Source organism: Mustela nigripes, chromosome 1, assembly GCF_022355385.1.
Source record: "Mustela nigripes isolate SB6536 chromosome 1, MUSNIG.SB6536, whole genome shotgun sequence".
NCBI lineage: Eukaryota > Metazoa > Chordata > Mammalia > Carnivora > Mustelidae > Mustela > Mustela nigripes.
The window spans coordinates 93,851,205-93,876,861 of record NC_081557.1 but is presented as its reverse complement, the minus strand read 5'-3'; the positions used below and the strand labels follow the sequence as shown (position 1 = coordinate 93,876,861).

At 48.7% G+C, this 25,657-nt stretch overlaps 2 long non-coding RNA genes across 5 annotated transcripts in view; one reads left to right on the top strand and one right to left on the bottom strand.

Moving 5' to 3' along the window:
• LOC132012925 (uncharacterized) overlaps positions 1 to 25,657 on the bottom strand; it is a 142,384-nt gene that overhangs the window by 105,631 nt on the left and 11,096 nt on the right. Inside the window, exon 3 of one of the 2 annotated variants that reach the window (XR_009402814.1) lies at positions 21,475 to 21,562. The exons of the other annotated variant lie outside the window; for it this stretch is intronic. This is a non-coding gene — a long non-coding RNA (uncharacterized LOC132012925). Of the gene's footprint in view, positions 1 to 21,474; positions 21,563 to 25,657 lie in introns of those variants that run through there. 2 annotated transcript variants of the gene reach the window in all.
• LOC132012913 (uncharacterized) lies at positions 13,426 to 14,875 on the top strand. 3 transcript variants are annotated; one of them, XR_009402808.1, is made up of 3 exons: positions 13,426 to 13,541; positions 13,820 to 13,904; positions 14,098 to 14,875. It is a non-coding gene; the product is annotated as an uncharacterized LOC132012913 (long non-coding RNA). The 3 variants fall into 3 exon arrangements; XR_009402807.1 differs by having other exon boundaries at positions 13,427 to 13,541; positions 13,820 to 13,874; XR_009402809.1 differs by having other exon boundaries at positions 13,428 to 13,541; positions 13,820 to 13,874; positions 14,107 to 14,875.

Here is a 25,657-nt window from a genome sequence, read left to right as displayed (position 1 = left end):
GCTACCCTATAACCCAGCAATAGCAGTACCGGGTATTTACCCTAAAGATACAAATATAGTGATCTGAAGGGGCACATGCACCCCAATGTTCATAGCAGCAATGTCCACAATAGCCAAACTATGGAAGGAACCTAGATGTCCATCAACAGATGAATGGATAAAGAAGATGCGGTGTATATATACACAATGGAATACTATGCAGCCATTAAATGAAATCTTGCCATTTGCAAGGATGTGGATGGAACTAGAAGGTACTATGCTGAGCAAGATAAATGAGAGAAGAACAAATATATGATTTCACTTCTGTTTCACTCAAAACAGAAGACGAGAGGAAAAACTAAAACAAGATGACGTCAGAGAAGGAGACAGACCCTAAGAGACTCTTAATCATAGGAAACAAACTGAGGGTTGCTGGAGGGGAGGTTGGGGGGTTGGGGTAACTGGGTGATGGGCATTAAAGAGAGCATGTGATGTAAGGATCACTGAGTGTTTTATAAGACTGATGAATTACTGACATCTACCTCTGAAACCAATAATATGTTATATGTTAATTTAAATAAAAATCAAAAATAAAAAGTACTTATCAAGGAAACACAGAGTCATTCTAACTGCACTGTGGATGATCCAAACATATTTAAATAGGATAACATTTGTAATATAAAAGAGAGAGAGCCTGGGGGGACCAAACTGCTTTGGAGCTCACACATCTGACAGCCCGGCCACAGCTGGTTCACCTTAGTCAAGTCCTTCAGCTTCTCTGAACTGCTCATTCTTCACCAGTAAAATGGGGACCCTTGTGGGAGAAGGAATGGGAGGATGACACGTGCGAAAACAGCGCAAATACAGACGCTGGCTAATCATGCCAAGGGAGCCTCTGCTTGCTGGGATGCGTGCATCAGAGGAAACTTCTAGAAACCCACAGCCCTCCCTGCTCTGTCCCCAGGAAACTGGGCAGCGAGCCGCACCGCTCTTCCCAGAGGCGGGTCTGGCTGTGGGAACCGGGAGCTTGCGGCTAGGACAGACAGCTCAAGTACCTTCGAACTAAAGGGAATTCTCAAATGACCACAGCCCCCAAGGTACACAGGGCATCCTCCATTAGTTTAAGAATTTGGCTTGGCCGTGCCTTTTCTCTCTTCACCCTGACCACACACTCCCATAGCTCATGATGCTCGATTTTCTCAAGAGAGAAGGAACTGGCAAGCTAACAAAATAGGTGTAGGTGTTATTCTGGAATCCATCTTCCAGGCCAGGACACGCTCAGTGCAGAATTGTCTGCCCTTTCTGTTCAGGACTGTGCGGTGCTTTGAGAGGGGCACGGAGTCGTCAAAAAGACGGAGAGCCCGTTTTGTTTCTAGCCCTACTTGCTAAGGCAGGAAAACAGATTATACTCTCTTTTACAAAGATGTGTGACTGCACAGGTGAGGACAAAAGGGGTTTTCTCAGTAACACTCCGTTAATCAGAGAATTCAATTCACCACCACAGCCGCGGCCACAAACGCTGTGTCATGGAGAGGTTAGACTGAGTGATTAAACATTGTCTGGGGGTAGGAGGGGGGACCGCGCTACGATTCATCTAATTAGATGGCTCTCGGGGCTAGAGTGGTACAGTGGGGCCGGAGAATCGTTAAGGAGGAGGCCCCATCTTCACCGAGCTCCAGCATGAACCAAGAGCCACGCAAAACACGTCGGGAAGGTGCCGTTCACCTGCGGCCACAGCCCAGTTTAACTCCCATTTTATTTTTATTTATTTATTTTTAAAAAAACATTTTAGCACTGGAGTAGACCAGGTTTTTTTTTTTTTTTTTAAGGTTTTATTTATTTGACAGATCACAAGTAGGCAGAGGGGCAGGCAGAGAGGAGAGAGGAGGAAGGAGGCTCCCCGCTGAGCAGAGAGCCTGAGCCGAAGGCAGAGGCTTAACCCACTGAGCCACCCGGGCGCCCCATTAACTCCCATTTTAAAGAGAAGGAGACCGACAGAACCTCGGCAAGGTGACGGAATTTGCTAAGGTGACAGATACGGCAGAGTTTGTCCGACACCCAATTTTCCCATGTTATTCACAGGGATGGCAACAGCAAAATTAAAAAAGCACAATGAATCCTCTTTATATTGAATCCTTGAGGTTTATAACAATGAGTTTCTCTTCAGACATTCCAATAGAAAGCTGGACAGTTCCAGTGCTGCGAGTCCTTTGTCCTAGTCCCCAAACAAGGGACGTCGAAACCCAGTAGATTCAAGGGAAGGGCGGGGCAGAGGAAATGCCACTTGGGAGCGTGGAGGCCAGAGAGGTGGCCAGCTTGGAGAGGAGAGGAGGGACCTCTTATCTCTTCTTCCCTAACCTCTTCCCCACACCTTCTCCTCCTCCTCACACTTTCCCTATGATCCTCTGTCCTACCCCAATTCTCAGCCCACTCAGGACCCCTCTGGCAGCCCATGGAGAGCAAAACTGGCTCTGGAAAAAATAGAAATCATTAACATAAGTAATAATACCGGACTTTACTAGTAATACTGCGAAATGGGAATAAAAATGAAAAAAGATACTTTGAAAAGTTTTAAATGGAGGAAGGATACGATCAGAATGTTCTCTCAATAACACTTCTTTGATTAGAAGTTCTAATGCAGGAAATCCCTCCCAAGATGCCTCAGGGTGTAAATAATTCCAATTTTACATTTTTACAACTTCTGAAATAATAGTCTTCAGTATTTATTAGAATATAATAACCTACTTTAAATTTTATTGATATTATACAAACATTATACTAGTACATAATAATATAAGATTATATAAATTATAACAGTTAAGTCCTATTATTTTACTATTATAGAAATAACAGTATTTTGCACCAACAAGAGAATACTAGTACTTTTGTTCTTAAGCACAGTATAGGACCCAGAAGGCTAGAGTACCCCAAGCCAGTATTACCATCATGAATTGAGTTCTTTTTCTCTATCACCTCCCACAAGGCAGGCAAATATTTTTACAGCTTGAGAAGCACTTTCTTTGCACATTAGCTCATTTGCCACTCCCATCCAGGGTACGATGAAACAGGAATTATTTCTAGACATATTCTGCAGATAAGAAAACAGAGTGTCGGGGCATACAGGCTGAAAGTACCTGAGCCTGGACTCGAACCCAGGCACAGGAGTTCCAGATCCCAAGTTCTGACCCGGTTTCCACAGCCCTCTAGCTGTGCTTTGTTCTGACAGTGGACGAAGCCTCTGTCTGAGGCTTCCGTGTATTGGCTCTTGCAAGTCTACCTGCTCTGTTCCCCATCAAGCACTTCTTCCTTTCCAGGTGGAGAGGGAAAGCAAGAGAGGCAGCAGGCCGCCGGGCCGGCCACGGCGAACATTTCCCCAGCCCTGGCCGGCACTCAAAACCTCCAGGCTGCTCCCGGCCAAGGCAGGGGGGGTGGGTTCTGTGGTTGCCAAGATAGAAAGGTTACAGTCATTTTCCCGGGTAGGTGATCAATAATGTACACAAATAGTCGTTTTTCACTCAGAGACCTCTTGACAAGCGCTGGGAGCGGGAGTAGCAGACACACTGGGAGGGAGTACCTTCTCTCTTCTGGCTCCAGTTCCCAGCTGCACCCACCACGGGGCTGCGCAGGTAGAGAAGGACGGTCACCCCACTAGCCACGCCGTAGGGAGAATCAGGAGGAGGGAGAGGAGGCAGCAGCCTCTAGGGATTTTGCCCAGGACCCAAGGGTGCCTGGGATGAAGACAGAAGGTTTGGAGAGGGCCAGAGGCAGACGGCGGCCAGGCCGGGGTTCGTGAGATCAAGGAAGCAGCACTGGCTTCATAGGCATCACGTGACCACGCTGGTCACACAGGGACCTGCATGCAGAAGGGAGCCCCGTGCCTGGGATTTGATGATCTCTATTTGTCATCCAAAATTCTTGATCATTTTCTCTCTGAATGTGGAGTTTGTAGGTGGAGTCTGACCGGACCACAGAGCACGTGCTGGGGCTTGAAACATCAGCTTGCGTGCTTCTGACTCTCCTACCGGCTGCCTCCCCAGGGCAGGTGCTCAGAGCCCCTCCCCGGAGGGTGCAGGTGCGGGAGGGTCCAGGGAGCGTACAGCCTGTGCAAGTCCCAGCCAGGATCTGGTGCCAGTGCAGGTCAGTATTTGCCTGCATGGATCACGCGGCGCAGTGAGCACACGGTATATAGCAAATAAACACCATGACACACCCAGAGAAAGACAAAAGCTTTTTTTCTCCTCCTCTTTGAACAAGAGGCCCTACACTTTTATTCTGCACTTGTCTCTGGCAAAGATGTGGCCGACCTGCTAAAAGGGATACATAGCACAGTGGGGAACAGACACGAAGACGGAGCATCAACCGCATTCGCCTCCTGCAACAGAGACGGCACCTGTACGGGATAGAACATCTAGACCCCTCCTCTGTCCTCTGGCCATACTCCTCCCTCACCCCAGGCTTCTTTTCTCTTCCTTCCCTCCTAGCAAAGCCTGATCAGCTGACCCTATGTTAAATAAAGATATAGTTATTCCTACTATAAAAATACTAAAAGCTCTCTGCTTGGCAGGGAGCCTGCTTCTTCTCTCTCTCTGCCTGCCTGCCTAATTGTGACCTCTCTCTCTGTCAAATAAATAAATAAAATCTTTTTTAAAAATGCTAAAAGATACTGCAGATACTCCTACTCTAGATGCTAAAGCTAGTCCTACCACCCAGGTGCAAAAAGATACTACAAATACTCATAATATAGATACTCATACTATGAAGATACTACAGATACTAAGATATTTGTACTTTAATGTCACAAAAGATACTAAAGGTGGTCCTGGGTGGCTCAATGGGTTCATTGCCCATTCTTTTTTTTTTTTTTTTGAAGATTTTATTTATTTATTTGGCAGAGACAGAGATCACAAATAGGCAGAGAAGCAGGCAGAGAGAGAGAAGGTGGGGGGAAAGGAGGCTCCCCACTGAGCAGAGAGCCCGATGCGGGGCTCGATCCCAGGACCCTGAGATCATGACCTGAGCCGAAGGCAGAGGCTTAACCCCTGAGCCACCCAGGCACCCCTCATCGCCCATTCTTGATTGCAGCTCAGCTTGTGATCTCTGCGAGATGAAGCCCCCTTGAGCATGGGGTCTACTCGAGATTCTGTCCTCTACCCTCAGCCCCTCCCCTGCTCATGCCCTCTCTCTCTCTCTAAAATAAATAAATCTTTTAAAAAAAGAGAGAGAGATACTGAAGATATTGATAATGACTTCAGATCTTTAACCCTCCCGGGGAAACTCGCACGTTTTTGTTGTAAATGATGCTTCGCTCAAAGGAGCTACTTGTAGATGAATTTCAAGTACTTTAAAATGTCAATAAAATAATAATAATAATGAGAATAAATAGCCATGATTTATTGAATGCCTACATGGCCAGAGGTGAATAATAAACATCCTCTCCAATCCTTACATCAACTCAGAGAGAGAGTTTTTTTCCTCGATTTGAGAGGAAGACATTTCTGCTCAGAGAGGCATCCCACTTACACTCATGCAACCAGTAACAAAATGGTATTTGAGCTCCTGTTCTCCTGACTCCTGAGAGTAAATTTAGTGGAGCAACTTACTTATAGCAACTTACTATCCCTGTGCCTAAGGACAGTACTGGATTTAAGAAGGAAGCCAACAGGCCTTGGTTAAAAGAAAGAACTCTTCCAGGCATCTGTGCCCAGACGCAGAGGACTGCTGAGATGGGCAGAGATCTGTCCGTCCAGCTGGGCACAGGCAGAGAGCTGTCTGTCTAGCTGGGCACAGGAAGAGAGGGTAGTCCTGGCACTGGAAATCGAAGCTGGCCTCTATTCATCAAGAACAATAGGACTGAAACACAGTCAACCCAAACCAGCCACCCTGCTTCTAATGAAGCTTCATGCGTAGCTGAAGTCGCAGAGAATTCATTCATAAATTAAAGAGAAGAATTTGAAGTCCCTTTGTGCAAGCACAGGGCTGGGCACTGCGGAATCAGGATAGATGAAACGGAGGTGGTCCCAGGCCCCACCGAACGTGTAGTCCTTGACCACAAGCCAGATTAAGAAATACATTTTACAAGTCAACCCAACACACAAGACCAGTCCACCCGCGCTCTCGTGAACATGCACACACACATACACTGAGACAAAAATTTCACAGAACATGACTAATCCTTACTACAAAGATATTCTATTGTGTGTCTTATTATGTCCTATTTCTTTTTTTGAAACATTGGTTATGAGAGATTGGATATATTTTTTTAAGATTTTATTTATTTATTTGACAGAGAGAAAGAGATCACGAGTAGGCAGAGAGGCAGGCAGAGAGAGAGAGGGAAGCAGGCTCCCCACTGAGCAGAGATCCTGATGTGGGGCTTGATCCCAGGACCCTGAGATCATGACCTGGGCTGAAGGCAGAGGCTTAACCCACTGAGCCACCCAGGCACCCCAACTGGATGGGTTTTAAGACTGACTGATGGATCACGGGGAAGCTTCTAGTAAGAGATACCATCAAGGAGTGATGTGCTAAGAAGTTCCAAGTTTCTGGAAATACATCCAGTGAAGAGACCCTTACCCAGGCAGAGGGATCAAGGTGGGCTTCCCGGAAGAAATGACCTCTAAGCTGAAGGGTGAATCTAACAGGTCAGCAAAGCCAGATCATGCAGAGATTGTAAAGTTCTATAAAGGAATTTGGACTTAACCACATGAGCCATTGAAAGCCACTGAAGAGTATGAAACGGTAGTCATAAGTACTAACAGACATTCCAGCTCTCCTTTTAGGCTCAGGTTCCCCACTCATTTTCCTTTCCTTTTGAAGTTAGATGTAGCTGTGGGATTTGTTCGGTCCCATGAAATAGGAGCCTAAATGAGGTGTGTTACTTTCCACGGAAGCTTTAAAAGCCAATGAACAGTTTGCCATGTTTATTTTCCCCTGCCATAGGGACCCTTAAAATAGAATTCAGTAATCCTAAGTTAAAGAACAGAAAGTGGCATAATTCACTGAAGTCAGTGGTGAGTGCTAAGAAAAGAATAAAAAAAAAAAACAAGAAGTGAGACATAAAAGTGTCTCATGAAGACTTCACCAAAAAGGTAATTCTGAGTAAAGAATTGGATATAAAAGCTGTGCAGATATCAGGAGGGACAGCATACCAACCAGAATGAACAGCAAGTACAAAGGTCCTGAGGCAGGAATGTGCCTGGTATATTTGAGGAAAAACAAAAGAGCAATATTAGTTGGAGTGAACTAAGGGAAGTAGAGTGGGCAGTATTTCCCAGCCCCTCTGACTACAGAGTATTTTCTCTGAGAGCCACGAATTCTGGGACTGTAGATCCATAAGACAGTCTTCAGGAAACAAGGTCCTAGACTCCCTCAGTTTAGGAAAGGGGCAATGACATGGGTGGATCTTGAGGGCATTATGCTAAGCAAAATAAGTCAAATGGAGAAAGACAAACACTGTATGAACACACTGACCTATGGAATCTAAAAACCCCCAACTCCTAAAAAAAAATTAACAAAATTAAAAAACAAAACATGTAGTTACCAGAGGTGGGTGACTGGGGGAGAGGGAATTAGAGGAAGGGGGTCAACAGGTAGGAACTTCCAGTTAGAAGTAATGGGAATATAATGCATAAGAGAATTATAGTTGATACTGTTTTATGGTAAATCTGAAAGCTACCAAAGAGCAGATCCTAAAAGTTCTCATCACAAGGGAAACAATGTGTAACTATACGAATAGATGGAAGTTAAAACTTATGGTGGTAATTGTTTTGCAACATATGTATGTCAAATCATGATGTTGTATACTTAACATTTATTCAATGCTGTATGCCAAGTATACCTCCGTGAAAGCAGGAAGAAAAAAAAGGGGCAGAGAACAGTTGAGGGGCTTGTAGGAACAGAACATTATTTCTCAGAGGGGTCCCCCCAGAAGCTTGCCTGCTGGGATCAGGACTCTTGGGGACTTCTGCAAAATGATATTCTCTTCTGTGGTCAGAGAGAACTCTCAAACCTCCTCCTCCATCTCCCTCCCGAGAAGCAACTTGCTTTAAGCAAACAAGTTGTACTGAGTTGCTGAGATTTTAAGTCTTTTCTTGCTAAAAATAAATCTATTGTGGAAAATCCCAAAAGATGAAGCACATCTCTAACCTCAGGGGGTAGAGCCCCCCTCCCTCATGTGCAGGGAGCTGGTCTTCCAGCTCTTATCATTAGCAGTAATCTGGGGTCGGGAGGGGTTGCCTGGCTGTTCTCAGCTACGTGGGCTGCTTGTTGATTTCCCAGGACCCTTGAGAGAAAAACACAAATTTTGCTTTAGAACAATGCCTGTGTTTATTTATCAGTAATGATCCTTTCCTTAAGACTCGTGAATACATGAGTCTCCCCATAGTCCTAAAACCCACCGTGTCCGGGATCACTCCGATGTCTGCAAGCCAGAGGGTCCAGAAGATCAAGGCCATGATCACCTCCCTCTACCCAGGACCGAAGGAAAAACAGAAACAGCTCCCACTGCCTTCTCCAGGGTTTCTGGGGTGGGGGGAGACGGAAAACTTCACCTCTCAGAAGAAATCTGCTGGGACAGTAGGGCCCAGACTACCTCTGTTCCTGCTGTCCAACCTGTGCGGTGTCTCTGCACCCCGCACATGTGCTCAGGAGTAAGAACAGCCTTAGGTCTGCTCGGTGCCAGGCTCTGTCTGAAGGCCTGAGTTTATTTTGATCTTTCTTTGCTGTCCAGTCACACACTTATTCCCAGGTGGTCTCCTGGTCACAGCAGGGACCTAGTTCAGGCATACAGTGGGTTAGAACAACCCACAACCCCAGCATTGGAAAAGGAGCCTATGGCCCATGTACTGAACATTTTTTCAGTCCTTTTAGCCTTATCTATAACCTCAATTAAGCTGCTGCTAGATGCTGGAGAGTAGATTATGAATTAGGCATGGTCTCTGCCTACTAGTACAAACATATAGATGTAGATATATATAGAACACGTCTGTATGCATATATATAGGACATATGAATGAATGGAAAAAAAAGTCTGTCTCGTGCCATGATACATGCACGAAAAGCTAGAGGAAGGAAGAGTTAGGGGTAAGTGGATATGCAATGAAAGGAGAAAGTCAGGAAGATCGAAGAAGGAACATTTGCTTGGACCTCAGAGTGTGAGCGAGGGAGTGCGTCTCGGACACGAGGAGTAGAATATGCCTGTAGTCAGGAGTTCGTTTCCGGGAATTCCCGGGAGTCGGTCAATGAGCCCCTTGGCCTCAGCTACCACCACCCCCAGGAAGGGGAGCTACAGCATCAGCATCCTAGCCTTTGTGAAGGGCCGGTCATGACCACAGTCACACACACGTCCAAAGCCAATCATGGTCAAGGCCCAGGCCTAGTTGAAGACCTGCAAATCTGCACCATAATACTAAGTTAGAATAATGGAAGGGATTCCTTGAACACCTGGTACGTACAGGAACCAACGGAGTTTTCATGCTTATTTTCTAACTTATTCTCTCCAAAACCCTATACTATTACTGCAATTCCCATTTTATCAATGGAGGAACGAAAGTCCACAGACAGAGCCCTGCTGAAGGGAGCTCACACACGAGCCGCAGGGATAGGATGTGTGCTCAGCCAACAACAACGATGAACAGTTACGGAGCTCGTGCTAGGTCGTGGGTTACATGCATTCATCATTGGCCCCCAACAAAGTAGATGCTGTGATACCCATTTTACAGAGAAGAAAACTGAGTCATAGAGAGGTGATGGAGTTTGCCCAACATCACAGAGTTAGTGCATCTCTAGATCCTGTAACTTACAAGCCCCTATGCCTAACTCAGATGGTTTACCTCCGCCCACCTGTGTTTTGTCCTGGGGGTGCAGAGAGCAGGTATAAAGGAACTGGATAAGGGAGCTCATACTGTTGGTGTCAGTGGTGGGCATGGCTAAGCTGAGCCGTCTAGGAAGGCGGGGCTTTAGATAGAGGAAGCTGGGGTGGCCATCAAGATTGCATCCCATCCAGGGCCTCCTGGGGGGCTCAATCGGTTGAGTGTCCGACTCTTTGTTTCACGGAATCCCTCGTCAGGCTCTGCGGTCAGCAGGGGAGTCTGCTTGAAGATTCTCTCCCTCTACCCTTCTTCTCACATGCTCACCCTCTCTCTCTCTCAAATAAATAATTTGTTTATTTATTTAAAAAAAGAGATTTCACTCCATCCAGGGTTTGATGGCCAGCCCTGCAAGCTGGAGCACTTGACTTTCTCAGCTCACTGAAGAAGGAGTCCTATTTCAGAGCCTTATCAACATTTAGCCTGTCTAAACTTGGAATGCCAGTTTATTTTTTAATCAAGAATTATATTGTCCCGAGATAGAGTAATTCTGTTCATTTGACTAGTACATCCTCTCGTGTAGAAAGCCAACTCATCATCCGATAATAGCTCATATTTGTGGAGGTCTTACTCTGTAAGACACGCATGAAGCATTATCTCAATAAGGAAAACAAGCAGACGCATCTAATATATAATGGCATCACGCTAAGATGAAACGATGTGTCTATCTCCCTGGCAAAGACGGTCTAGCCAGGGAGACAGAAATAGACAGAAAGAGAATGACTACAGGGCTCACTTCCCTCACCGTAACAGGGCTGGCCATCACCTTACAGGTCTGCTGGCCCACACGCAGTCTCTCCTTTGTATGGTCACTGCCTTGGGGATTCTCCTTCCTTTTTGTACCACGGCTAAGCAGTGTGACTTCAGACTAACACATGCTCCCTGTAGGTGTATTAATTCATTCAATCCGGTTACTGTCAGGCATGGCCGCCCAGGGAACCACGCTATCTCCTGAAGGTGACCTTGCAGCTCTCCGCTCTGCACAGATTTTGAAGTTGAATTCTCAGCAGACAATCCTCGTTTCCTCATCTACAGACTCTTGGGAGAGGCCTCCCTTCAGCCCCCACATACAGGCAACATCACACAAAGATATCCCAACGTACCGGAGAGCAAGGAGTTTGACGGAAGGATGAAAGTTGTGCAGGGAAATTAGAATTGGAGTCGTGAGTTGGACCACGGGGCACTGAAGGCCAGAATTGTCACCGTCAAAAACCACCTCTGAAGTCTCCTTTTGTCTATACACGTAGACAACGCTGTTGTCTACACCCAAACCCAGGTGAAGACACACGGAAAACCTGCCATTCAGGAGATTTCATTTCAGATATTCCCACACCCCCTGCAGGATCATACGTCTGTTTACACATTTCTGAGTTCATTTTTGTCATTTGCTCAATCTGCATGTATTTATTGGGTGTTCGGTGAGGGACGAGGCTCAGGAAGGCATCCTCGGGTCTCACGGTGGCTGTAGCTGCTCCCCCAGCCTTCAGCCAGAGGAATGGACTCAGAAGCACAAAGACAAGGAAGTGCCCACCCTGCGACCTGACCACTCTCTGCCCCTCTGCTCCAAACGAGGTACCGAAGCCCGGAAAACTAGGAAAGGTGAGATCATACATCATTTCCGCTCCAAGTCCAAAGCCTGGTTAGTGTTGGAGAAGGTGGAACAGATGAAGTTTGAGCCTGATTGGGATTTGAATTTTAAACTTGACTGGACTGTGTCTTTCAAATACCAAAGGTGACCATAAAATTAAAGACTCTGTCTAAGGTGCCAAAGGGCAGAAAAAGAACATAGCTGAGAGCAGACACTGGAAAATAAGAACTTCAGCCTAGGCCATAAACGTGGACATGATTCTTTGTGGGTCTGATTCTACCCAAGCCAATGCCCTCGATGTCGTTCCTTCTCCACCAGCTCTCGCCTGGCCCCACGCACAGGCCTCCTGCCAGGCCCGTCTCCACCCACTCCTGCCCTGATCCTGGCTGTTTTCACGGCTACTCTCGGTTCTGAAAAACCCTGCGATCGTGTTCACCGCCTGCTTGACACCTTCTGTTGCCTCCCATTGCTCCAAACATAAGCAGACCACAACAGCAGCATCCATGGCTCAAAGGACATCCTTGGGAATCAGACGTGCTGGGTTTAATCAAAACCATCCTAGTTTTTGGCCCACGTAAATGGCTGCTCCCATCTCTGTGCCTGTTTTCCTTCATAAAATGGGGATAATGTTGGAATCACCACCTTACAACACTGTAGGGAGGATCCAATGAGTAGGTAAGCATTAACCCCTTAGAACAGTGCCCAGCTACAGCGATCAACGTACGGTGTCCGGCGCTGTCCTTATCTTAGGGAGCTGGAGATCTGGAGCGTAGTTAACAAAGAGTGGAGTGGGCTGCCAGATACGAGTGGAGAGGCGGGCTCATGCCTGCCTCCTTGCCGCCTGGCACAGAGCCTGGCACGTAGGAAGTGTTTGATAAATATTAGTTGGATCGATGGAGGAGATAAAGTCCTTCTCCTAAACAAAGACTTCTGGCCCGAGGCCTCGAGCACTGCTTGCATAGGACCCTGACGCCATCTGTACATCTCCCCTTCCCCAGCTTGGGAGGCCTGTGCAAGGGGCGGCTGTAACTTAGCAACGAGAGCTTCCACAGAGAGGAAGCAGCAGACAATAAGATCCAGAGCCTGGTCCCAGCCCGCGCTCCGGAGCAGAACATGTGCAAACGGGAGGCGCACCCCTGCTGGTCCAGGCCCTCATCAGGCCCTGACAGGGAGGCCAGGAGCGGGCCTGGCCCAGATTTCCCTCGGGCTTCCTAGAAGGGGTATTTTTTGAGGCAAGAGGACTCTTCCTGGAAGTGTGAGGAAGGAGGACGTGCCCAGGGAGGTGAACAGACAGGAAGCCCTTCGGGGTGTCCTGCCAGGCGGGGGTGCAGGAGAATGTGGGGGGGGGGTACCTGTAAGACAATGGGAGTCCTACGGCGCCCCAGGCTCAACAGGAAAAAAAAAAAACTGTTGAAAGCAGGGGGATCATGGAGGCCTAGGCCAGCCACCGCAGGAGACCCGGATCTTGCACAAGCCATAGGTAAACAGACAAGACGACCTCAAATACCGCAGCAGGGGAGGCAGGGACAAGCACGCGGAAACAATGGACTGGAAGATGGGAAACAGGACGCTGCCCACAGAGGGGGCATCCCTGGATTGGCAGCTGAAGGGACCAGTTCCCTAGTGATCTGCTGGAGGGTGTCACCGCCTCATTACAGGCTTCTAGCTTTCCATTACAAAATAAGGGGATAGATTAGATGAGCCCCAAGGTCCCTCCAGAGCTATGGGCCATGAGTCCAAGCCAAGTCCCATCTTCTGCATCCTCCCAAAAAAAAAAAAGAAAAGGATTTACTCCTTTGTATTCCGTTAAAAAATAAATAAATATCCCCAAGTTCTCTTTTCCAGCCCCACTGTCCTCTGACCAAGTCCATTTTGCAGGTCACTTATTTGGAAGAGCGTCGGCACACCCTGCCTCCCCATCTCGAAGGCCTGCTCCCCAGGCAGCAGTCCCGGAAGTTCCACTCACCGGAATGGGAGGTGTGTTTACGGTTGCCCAGGGTGAGAACTGAAGCAGGGAGAACTGGGAGGGGTCGAGCAGCCCGGGATCTATGGGACACCCGACAGGCCCTTTGCACGTACCACGCACCTGCAGCCACGGTGTGAGAGAGGTGGGGACGTCAGAGGAGGTCCAGACCCCGAGACTCCAGCAGGGCCTTCGCCCTTGTGACCGGGGAGGGCCTGGGAGTTGGGCCGATGCTGAGTACGAGGCAGTGGTTCTGGTGTGACCCACCGGCCCTGCCAACCAGGAGTGGAAGCGGAGGCGGGGGCCTTGGAGCAGGACCAAGCCTCAGAGCAAGCCAGGGTGGGGTGAGGGGGTCTAAGAGGGGAGCGCGATGGAGCAGGGCTGCAGCAGCAGGGTCCAGCGGGCCTGCCTGTTCCCTTGCAGGTGCTGAGAACCCGGTGCTGGGAAGGGACCTTTCCAGGGAAATGCCTGCCAAAAGGTGACCACCTGTAATGAGGCAATAAACGGGGTAATTACCGGGTAATCACTGGCCCTCCAAGTGTCTGGGAACCTGCGGGTGAGAGCTTGGCCAACTCCGAGCCTCATGTCTCCGGTGAGCTGGAAGCCCAGCTGAAAATTAGATAATGTGGACGGGCAAGGGAGGAGCTGCTTTGGGGGGACCCACTCCATCCTTTCTTTCCTCTCTTGCCTTTTCCCCTGAGCTGGCCCAGGTTCAAGGCTGTCGACAAGCAGCATGTGCTGGGACAGAGGCAGCTGCAGAGTCCCCAGGCATCTTTGAAGACCGGAGCCCACCATGCCCCACCTGCTTCCTCCCACCGGACCCTGCTCCACCCTGCAGAGCAAGCACCTCTGCCCTCCCACGCACGCCCCCGCCTCCAAGAGCTCAAGGCCAGGACCAGCGCTGGGCAGAGGTCAGTTCAACTGGGTCGCTGCAGGCTAGTGACTTGGTGCAAAGTGCAACTTCTTTGCAAATGTCCTCTGCTCCCTCCTCTGCTGAACCCTGGGTCCTAACCCCTGATGGTGTCTTTCTTCCAGTTGGCCCGGTTAGACTAGTGAAGCTGCAAAGTATGGGCTTAGTTAAGCATGCAGGATGCCTGGAACTGTTGAAGCCCATGAATAAAATGGATTCATTTGTTCTGGCTGAGGACAGGATGGAGATTCGGGGTGGGGTGGGGTGTGAAAATGAACAAGGTAATTTTTTTAGTGTCTTTTATAGATCACATGTCACTTTGTTAGTTTACGAGCATTAAAAATGTATAACATAGAGCTTGTTCTGCTCATAAAATGATCCTCTTTGGCATATTAAAATTTAAAGTATAGTTTATTCAGGCAGTAATTACACTTTTACTAATTGAATTTACCTCTAAATATTTCAAAGTTTTGTAATAAATTGAGCTACAAGATACTGAGCCTCAAGGTGTTTGTATACAATGGTGTTTGAGAAATGGGCAAAACCCTTGACAACAGAAGAAATCAGCAGCATTGGAATAAAATGGGAAAAGGCTTTCTGTTTTCTGGCGTTTTCTGATACCTACAGTAAGGACAAGAACCCAAGTAATATGCGACACGGTCCTTCACTTTTTAAGTTCCTTGACTTATCTTACTTTGATTTTCACAACAAAAGCAGAAAAAGAGGTTTGTATTTAAAAATAAGGAAGAGGTCACTCAGAGAAGCTGGGCAACTTGCCCACGGTCACACAGGGATAGCCGAGTTCAGGATCCCCTTCGGAGCCCAAATCCCACGGTCACTCCAGGTCAGAGAGATGATGAGAAAGGCTGCCACAACGCTGTGAATTAACGCCCCTGAATCGTATATTTAAAAATGGCTAAAGGGGTGCCTGGGTGGCTCAGTCCGTAAGCATCTGCCTTCTACTCAGGTCATGATCCCAGGGTTTTGGGATCAAGCCCCACATCAGGATCCCTGCTCAATGGGAAGCCTGGTTCTCCCTCTCCCACTCCCCCTGCTTGTGTTTCCTCTTTCACTGTGTCTCTGTCAAATTTAAAAAAAAAAAAAAAAAAGCCAATTAAATAAATATTAAAATGGTTAAAGTGGTAAGCCATAAAAGATTCCTTGAATGTAACTTTTGCTCCCAAGGGACCCGTCACTCCTCCTTTCAGCCCTTCCTGTCTTAGTCCCACACGGAGAACCAAGGCTCGACCGTGGCTCCTGCAAGATCCTGTTAGGAACCACCCTCGACCAATCTGAGGCCTTCCCTAGGTCGTTGAAGACCAGGCGCTCTTGCAGGGGCCGGTTATGTTACAAGAAACACAACTTTCAGGCAAGACTCTCTGGTGCCTACAAATGTTTATTCGCAAGCTGACCTCCAGCAAATGGTCTTTCCAATAAACGAGGAAGTTCGAGGCTCTGAGCAGAGCGTGTGGCAGAGGGATGTGGCAATATTCTGGTGGTGGGTTACGTGGCAGGTTTGAGATTCCGGTGAGTGGCTATAAATAGAACTGGTTTAAAATCTTAGGAGTGCTATTCCAAAGAACACGTGCTACCGGTGGGCTTGGTAAACGCATGCCCAAGCAGGGCAGGGTGGGTTCTTGTCGGACCCTGTTCTGGCCAATACACAGATTCCAAGCCCTCCTTGTTTCAAGGAAAACCATTTCTAACATCTGTCATGCTAATGAACAAAGCCTCTGGTGTTGGTAAGAGAAAAGCAGCTGAAAATCTTGCTATCGCGGCCCAGAGAGTGTGGTTTCTTCTTGAGGTCTTTCACATGCCAACTGTCCCACTCCCGAAGAATGTACTTCCCAATCAAGATTCTTCCCAACGGGGCGCCTGGGTGGCTCAGTGGGTTAAAGCCTCTGCCTTCGGCTCGGGTCATGATCCCAGCGTCCTGGGATGGAGCCCCACATAGGGCTCTCTGCTCAGCAGGGAGCCTGCTTCCTCCTCTCTCTCTGCCTGCCTCTCTGCTTACTTGTGGTCTCTGTCTGTCAAATAAATAAATAAAAATCTTAAAAAAAAAAAAAAAGAAAAGATTCTTCCCATGGTCACAGCCCCCTAGAATTCCGATCAAAAGGATAGCTCCCCGGTAGGGTTGGCAGGTAGAACACAGTATCAGGGACATACGTCTACTAGGAAATATTTGGTATTTGTCAGACAGTCACATTTATCTCTGTGTTCTGTATTTTTATTTGCTAAATTTGGCCACTCCGCTCACACTGTATGCTGAAGTATTTGGAAATAAACTATAGAAAATGGAACCTATACCTTTTGTAGGAAAAAGATATTTTCTTAAAGTTAATGTTTCCCTGCTTTGTGCTGATCTCCCAACCTGACGGGCTCTGGCCACAGCAGGCAGACCGGTCTGAGCAAGTGTAAGTATAAGCTACTGGTTTTAAAAATCCACAGAAATCAAGGGGGGGGGCGGGTTCCTGGTGTCTCTGTGGTCCTGCGCTCTCCATCCTGCGACATGGAGATCAGAATTCAGCAAGACTCAAAAAGCGAACAAGTCCGGAATCTCTTTTCTGTACGTGTGTGAAACGGTATGGCCCCCAGATGCAGAAAAAGGGTCTTACATTCTTACATGTGCTACTGTACCGCTTGCTCTTGGTGGACAGGAATTACAATGATCTGATATTCTAGGTGGTTTCACATTAAAATCTCTTCCTTGCATAGAGGGATTTAGAATTCACTGTGGAGGGTGGGTAGGGAGAGGAATAATAAAGACAGGATAATAGCACCTTAGCTGTAAGATTTTAATCATTCTAAAATAAAATGAATATAATTTTTGCCCCTAAAATGAGGTTTATTTTTCGGAATTTTTCTAATTTTCATTTTTACTATTAGTTCAGGGTGGCAGGGCGGGTACCTCTCAGGGCAAAAGTGAAACATTGTTCCCTACCTCATTCCTTAAGGATTTGAGGAAAAGACAAGAGGGAGACATTTTCATTGCTAGTTGGGGATTAAAGGAGGCTTTCCAAACGCCCCAGGTAATTAAAAAAAAAAAAAAAAAAAAAAGGAAAGGAAAGGAAAAAAACAAAAAAGGGCAGTGCCCCCTGATCTGGCCCCTGGACTCCGGAGATTTTGGGGAAGGTCACGCAGCAGGTCAGACCCCACCCCCACCCGCCCCCGCAGGGCGCTTAGGGAGGCCCCTTCCACCACCTCAGTCCCAGCAGCTGCGGCTTAATAAAAGGTGGGATTGCCATGGCAACCCCCAGTAACACTTTCAAATAGATGGCCAATTATTATTCACTCATTTACTGTTTATTGTAGCGATGCCAATCACAATGAACTCCAGGAGTGTATTAATGGAGATGTGATCGGAGCCTGGGGCCCGGAGGGGACCGGCATTGTGATGCCTCATTCATTAGCATCCCGTGCACTAGGTGGGCGGGGCGAGTGGCCACTCCCTCCTGGCCCTCAGGGGCAGACTCCGGGTCCCAGGCACAGCCCCAGCACGTGCTGGGTGGGCAAGCACTCCTTGGCCCCCTGGAACTGCGGGGGGGGGGGGGGACCCGAGAGGTTTCCCGCCCCGCAGAAAGTCCACAGTACACCCTCACCTCCAAAGACAGGCAGGTGGACTGGGTGCGGGCTCCGCCCCAGCAAGAGGTTTAGTATTCTCATCTTCTCTCTGGACCCTTTCCCCATTCCAAATTCTATAAACAAATACAGAGAGTTGTTAAGCCTTGTCCAAGCCCTTGGCTGTGGGGGGCTGTGAGGGTAAGTGTACAGGATGGTTCCCCCACCTGAACACCTTCGAAGGTGTCAGTTCAGGACCCCAGGAGGGGAAAATGGAGGTGGTGCTCCTCCTCTTATGAAGCCTGGCCACCTGCTCCAAGGCTTGCTCAGAGGCAGGCAAGAGGGGTCACCAAGAAGACAATGTCCACCCTTGGTTTCTTGGATGGATTACATCAGGCCTTCGCAGAGAAGGAAGAAAGAGGGCTTGTGGGAAACACGGGAAGCAGGGGCATTTCTAATCTCATCAGCAGAGAGGCTCTCAGAGGCCATGACTTATTGTGTCCACAGAACCCCAGCAAGAGCCCCTTCCTGTCCTCCAGACTGTTGCAGAAGCAACACAGCCCCGCCCCCTTCCTCCAGGGTCATGTAGGTCTGGTAATGGGGAGGTTAATGGAACCAGTGGGGACCAGAAGACCAATACCTGCTCTGAGAATGACCTTAGCCCTAGAGAAAGGGTGGCCAACCTGGTTGAAAGGGACTCGAGGTCAGATTTCATTTGCTTCAGAAAATCAAGACAGTAGTACACAATTCCTTGTACACGGGGGCACATGAGGGAAACCGAGATGTTCTACACGGACTGGCAGCTTGTTACCAGTGAGACACCCGTCCCGAGGCAGCCTGTTCTTCAGGGAGCAGCAGCTCATTCTTGCCTTGCCCTCTCCTTTGGTGGTGGTGGTGAGGGGGGGTCCTGAGGCCCCGAGCCCCACTCGGATTCCTGCGGCACCTCCTACTCATGGTGCCAGTCGGGACCAAAGACAGACAAGGGTGGGAAGGTGTGAGATGACTCACTCACTCTCGCTCATCTCTGCCTCTGCCCATGCTCAGGATGTGGGGGCAGTGCTAAAGGGAAAAAAAAAAAGTATCCCGAGACTCTTAGAATGAGGAGGAAGGCTTTAATCAGGACTATCAGGATAGTGGAAAAAGACTTAAGTCTGAATAGAGCAAGGACCAGTGGGAAGGTGCAGCCAAGGAAAAGAGTAAGGGGGTCAGCGGTGAGTAGAAAATTGCCAAGAGTGACACCTCAGTGCGGGGGGGGGGGGGTGTCTTGCTGAAGGCAGCTTGGAGGAGCAGGTATGGGGAGGGCATCTCCCTAAACCGGTGTAACAGGATCCTGGCTACAATTGGACTCTGCAAGGACACGCTCAGAAGCCCAAGGTCATGGTCTAGTAGACAAGAACACGCCGAGGAGCCTCACCAAAGTTTGGTGAAGGGAGAGTCTTGGTCCAGAGCCACCGGAAAGGGGCCAGGGGGCGGGAGGGCAGAAGTTGCCCAGAGAGGGACAAACGTATGTTCAGGGACAAAAATCACTCAACGGACAGCCGGCCGGGAAGAGTATGTCTCTCAAGCCAAGCCCAGAGGCTGGGTGAAACCAGCAGGAAGTGAACATTTCTCTTCCTCGCCCTCTGCTGGGTTTAGGCTCCTGTCTGGGACCCCAGCAGCTGTCCTCTGGCTTGTCAGATTGTTGGGCCCTAGGCCTTTCCCCAAAGAGGGACCCAAATCCTACCTCCACTCCCTTGCTCTCTGGTGACAGACAAGCCCCTTGCAAGCCCCTTTCCTCTTCAGGTAGGGGAGGGGGGTTAAGGGACCACCCTCAGGGCAGTGAGGGGTCTTCCTAACAGTGTTTACAAAGCCTGGGAAAACGAGCTCCATGAATGTGAGCACAAGGTCATCACCCCAGTTCTGGAGGACCGGAGGAATGGAAGGCTCCTCCCACCTGCAGAAAAAGCCTACAGCCCTCCCCAGGGGGACACAGAGACCTGCTCTCTGGAAGATGTCCTCCCTTGTAATTTGCATCCTTGTGATTTGTGGATGTGGTGCTTATCTCCACAACCGCACGTGGCCGGCATCCATCCGTCTGGGTGATTCCTATCCCATCCGAACCCACAGGAATTTCTGGGGAGCCAGGGTACATTCTCCAGCTGCTTCTTTCAGTGATGGGGTGGTGCTCAGAGGGATGAGAAGTGGTAGGGCAACAGAGACCTGCCACAATCACTGGGTAAGACAACAGTGGGGCCAAGACCTGGCAGAGGACTCCGGGCTCTTAGTCTTAAGTTCTTAAGTCTTAGTCTTAGTTCTTGAAAGAATGACACCCCCAGAGAGGTCTTGATGGGGCACACGTGGGCATGGGTCTCACAAAAAGCAGTGCCGGGAAAGCAGCCCCAGGTGGGGAATGTGTAGGAGGACAGCGCTGATAGTTTGGGTAACTCTGCTCCAACCCATCTAGAACATTCTGTGTGCCATACACGGACTATAGGAGACACTGAAACACAAGACTCTGCCAGGAATGCAAAAGAGTGACCGTACTCTATAGGATGGGTGATATGGTAGAATCAGAGGCAAGTGTTGTAGGAATAGCAAACAGAACTACTGATTCTGCCCCAGGGGGTCAGGAGAGGCCTCACAGAGGAAGGGAGGGTTCATTTTGCTCTTCAGAAAAGGGACTCCAACTTGCACGTGCAAAGCACAGGGGCTCCTTGGAGAGCTATGGCTCCACCTGCAGACTATGGCAAACACCAGAAGACAGATTTGGAAATGTACATGAAAAGCATGAGTAGGTCAGGGAAGAGTGGGGATGCTACTGCAGCAGTCCTAGCACAAAACAAGGCCACTACAGGTTTGAATTCTGGCTCCTGACTCATTAGCTGTCGGATGCCGGCCAGCCCCTTTAACCTCACTAACCCCCAGGACCCCAGCTTGCAAAACAAGGACACTAGATCATCCTTCCTTTGTGGTTGTGAGAACAGAGGGGATAGGAGGAGCCAGCCAACACAGTGGGCCTGGCTTATGTTGTAGGCAGCCCATAGATGGAGGGTCACCTTCAGACAAAGTCACAGGAGGGATGTGTTGGAAGCAAAGGATGTAGAAGTGTCTAGCGCATAGTAGGCTCTCAAATATCTGTAGAGAGAACAACAAATTGAATCTAGGAGAAGGGTGAAAAAGGAATCAAAGATGATCTGAAGGTTCTAGAATGTTCCTGTGATGGTAGACAGGAGGAAATTGATGTGGCTGCCCTGGGAGCCCTCCCTTCTGCTCTCCTGACATCTACCACCAATTCATCCCCATGGCCACAACCCTGGGAGGGGGCTGCTCCTCCCTGTTCCCCACATATTTTGAAAAGGCAAGATAAATGCAAATAAACACAGGTGTGATCCTTCAGTTTTCCACAGGTCGGCGGTCGTTCTGAGATCTGGTGAGCGGGGATAGGGAGCAGAGTCATGTACAGGAGGGAAGAGAACTCAAATTCTTGACCTAGCTCCCAGGTGCCGGGTTCGGAGCCTTATCCTATTAATCCTCACAAGAAACTTGTGTTTGGTACTATTACTGTCATGCACACTTCACTCAAGAAGGAAATGGTCCCAGAGAAGCTAAGAGACCAGCCTAAGATCAAACAGCTAGTTAGTAGGGAAGGCAGGATCCGAGCGGATTACGTAGCTTCCGAACCCTTGCTTTTTCCCCAGCCACTTCGAAGGAGCCAGAGGCTGAAAGAAAGAGGAAAAGGAGAGTGTCTCAGTCAGTTTCAGTTGCTATACATTTAAAAAAAAAAAAAAAAAAGAAAGAAAGAAAGGAAAAGGAAAAAAAAGAAAATCAGGTTCCATAGCTTATAAGCAGTAGAAATGTCTTATGGTTCTGGGGGCTGGCAAGTCTAAGACCAAGATGCCAGCACACTTGGTGTCTGGAGAATGGTCCACTTACTGCCCATTGATGGCTTTCTACCATATCCTCACAAGGTGCAAGGGGCAGCGGAACTTTCTAGAATGCCTCATAGAAGGGCACTCATACCATCATGAGGGCTCCACCTCCATGACTTAATAACTTTCCTGAAAGTTCTACCTTCTAATAGAATCACCTTGAGGGTTGAGATTCAATAGGAGCCCCACATAGGTCTCTGTGCTCAGTGGGGAGTCTGCTTGGGGATTCTCTCTCTCCCTCTCTGTCCCCTTTCCCCGGTCACACACCCTCTCACTCTGAAATAAATCTTAAAGAAGAAATGAGTCACCGAGTCACCATCCTGCAGCTCTCTGGGGGCTCCCTGACACCAGTACTCTCATTAGCATACCAAGATATTTTTAAGACCCAGGACACTCCAAAGGATTTAGAAGCTCCATCAGGAACCAGCGTCAAAGAGCAAATATATTTAGATCACAGAATTCCACCACCGTCATGGGGGATAAGCTTAATAGGGCAGGAGGACCCTGGAGCAGCACCATGCATGGCAAGAGGGGTGACTGGATCCCTGGAAGGAGGACTTCCTGAACTGGGTCCCTCAAGGCTGCCCATCCTCAAGGCGTAATCCTGAACGAGGCACTTAACTCCCTGAGCCTTATTTTCCTTCATTAGAACAATGGAAATGCTAATACTCTGCATAAGTCACAGGGTTTCATGGGGGGCTTAGTGGGATCATGGACGCGAAACACTTTATAAACCGTGAAGTACCACACAGATAGGAGGCTTAATCACAGAGGAGCACGCACCTCCCCCACGTGTTCATCCCTGGGCACCCATGCATTCACACACACTCTTGCTCCAAGGAAACAGGAGCATCCGTCCTGATGCAGCCCCTGCAAAGTCCCATGCTGGGATCTCCCTACGCCCTCCATCCTCCTGACTTTACCCACTGAGACTGAGCGGGTTCAGGAAGACTGAGGAGGGGCTGAACAGCTTCGAGGAGAAGCAGGTGCGGCTGGAGCCCAGACGGCTCAGCCCACACCTGCCCATTCTGCCCCAAGTTTGCTCTTGAGGGCATTTCCTTAATGCACAGCACCTGGGAACCATAGTAACCACCCAGCCCCTTGCAGGGGGTGGGTGGGGGGGAGGCACTTGGCAGAGCAGGGGCAGTCCCTAGAGGTGGCGCTCCTTCAGCAGCTTGCTTTGGGGGCTTACTGTCCATGCATTGGTCTCCCATGCAACAAGTTTTAGTGAGCACCTACTATCTCTGCACAGACCTGCCTGTCACGCTGGGGATCCAAGGACAAGTCCGCCCTGCCTCTGAGCCCCTTGCAAAAGCAGCTACACCGGCAAGGCCAGGCCATGGGCAACAGCGAGCACACTCTGGAGTGATGTGTGGCTTTGTGCAGTGCAGAGTAGATGGGCCACGTACTGCCGGACAGTTTGCGGGTGAAGAGGGCACAGGTAGGGACCCAATCCCAAGAGGCCCTGAGGCCACACTGAGGAGCTTAGACTTTATTCTGTGTACAACGGGGAGGCACCCAAAGGTATTCAAAAATGGAAAGACATGGACTAAGCAAATCTCTTTTCATTTTTTAGGAATCTTCCCCCCCACCACACCATTTACGACATTCCTCCTGAAAACTGGAAAGTTATGTAAATGTGCTGAGATTGGTGAAAGAATGTGAAGTTATAGAAAGAAAACCATAATTTCTCCCACCCCAGTTCTGTTACACCTCTATACAGGTAGTTCTCAAAGAGTGTTTCCTGGCACAGCCACACGGGCAATGTCCACATGCTTGCTAGAGATGTCATCTGATTATGGTTAATCCTGCAGTGTAGATCTGAAAGTTGCTGAGGTCTTAAAAGGTCTCATCACTGCCCCATCAGAAAAAACACTGTAAGTCTTACCACCCATTACCACATATAGTTACATCTATTGCAAAATGATCGCCACAGTATCAATTATGTTATACACCTGACACTCAGATTAGAGGTCAATCAGTCTCAATTTTTTAAAAATGGGAAGAAAAAAAATGCAGTCAGCTACAAACCCTTCAGGTGACTGAGGCTTACTGAGATACCTTGCAGGAATTTTCTATACCTGCTTCCATGTTAATCAAACAACTACACCTCTATACCACTGTGTACTTCTTTTTTTTTCCAAAAAATAATCCTACCTTTTACTAAGCAAGCTGCTTTGCTCATGATGCTATGTTTCCTAGTCAATAGAAATGGAATGCATTTGTTCTTTAAAGTGTGTGTATGATTTTCCATTGTGTGGCTATAGTTTATCTAACTATTTGTTGTGGAATATTTAGGTAATTTACAATTATATGGACACCTAAGAAGTTATGATAGCCTTCTCTGTGTAGGATCCCGTAGGGGTTTTTCATTTCCACTGGCTTGCCAGAAGTGGAAATGCAGAATCAAGGGTTATGGGGTTCACAATTTTGATATTGGTAGCTCATTATCCCCCAGAACTGTAAGGACACGCAGTCCCATCAGTAAAACAGAAGATGCCCGGATTCTCATGGCCTCCCCAGCACGTGGTCCTTCAAATCTACATATTTTTATTATTTTTTCATATCTATATTTTAAGAAGCTCACTATGGCAATTTCATGGAAAAATTGCTTTGATCCAATGGGGTTTAGGGCCAGAATTGGGGGCCAAGAGCCTAGCCGAACTTCTGGATTAGTCCAGGTAAGAGATCAAGGGCGGGGTTAAGAAAGTGGCCAGGGGGATGGAGAGAAGGGGTCAGTCAGATTATGGTGGGCTCTTTTGCAGACTCATTTAAGCTCTCTAACCACCTGCTTTTCAAATGAGGAACCTGGAGTTTGTTGAGACATCGTGACTTGCCTACATGTCCTAGGATCACCGAATACTTCTTAACCCATCTATGGCCCATTCTAAGGGAACCTGCTCCCACAAACCCTCATCAGTAAGTAGCACAAGAGCCCACTTGTTAGAACGTAGACGAGGATCAGAAAAGCATCCTCCGGACGGACAAGGTAGTCTGAGACCAAAGACCAAAGCAAGCCCCTCCATACCATGTTCAGAGTTTTATTCAGAGTAATTTACTGACGGGGGGAGGGGGGTGCAGACCAAGTGGACAGCGTACTTGGCCATTCTCTGCCCCCACTCCCCACCCCATCTGGACCACAATCCTCAGCTTTTATGGAGGGGCACAGTGGTGACGTCACAGGGTAATCATGTAAAGTGGGGTCCTCTGTGCAGCCCTTCAGGGAAGAGGAGAGCAAACCTCCGTACATTCTGGTCCGGGCACGCATGAACCTCCATGGGGCCCAGAACACAGAGCCAGCCCCGTGGGAGGTCACTGTGGCGCAAGAACAGAATGGAAGGCCAGAGCTGGGGTCTGTGTTGTCAGCCCCCCTACACTGCACCCCCAACAGCTTCCTGGCTCGCGCAGTCTTCACACACTTCCTCTGTGAGGACCATGGGGCCCGACAGCGGGGACTGGGAGGGACTTGCACCAGCCCAGCTACAACAGAAACAGCGACACACGGGCCAGTACCGCCTCTGGCTTTTCACCGCTCCTCGTTCTTGAGGGATCGGGCAAGGACTGCTCTAGCGACTTCTGCAGGGAAGGAGTGTAGATGAAGATTTGAGGAATGAAACGCCTCGCGTCCCACTGCAGATCTTCCCTAATACGGAGCTGAGTTCCCATCCCTGATTCACTTCCCATCCATTACGCGGGCACTCTCATCGTCTGAGAACCTCATTCCACATTTTGCGGGTCCGGCTCACAATGATAGAGAAAAATCACAGCATCCACTAAGACCTCACAATAAAGCTGTATTAGGCACCATGGGATGGATGGGGTTGGGGGGATGGATAACTTTGAGTTTCCTATAATCTGTTGTCCTCGGCCGGGTTGCAGTAGATT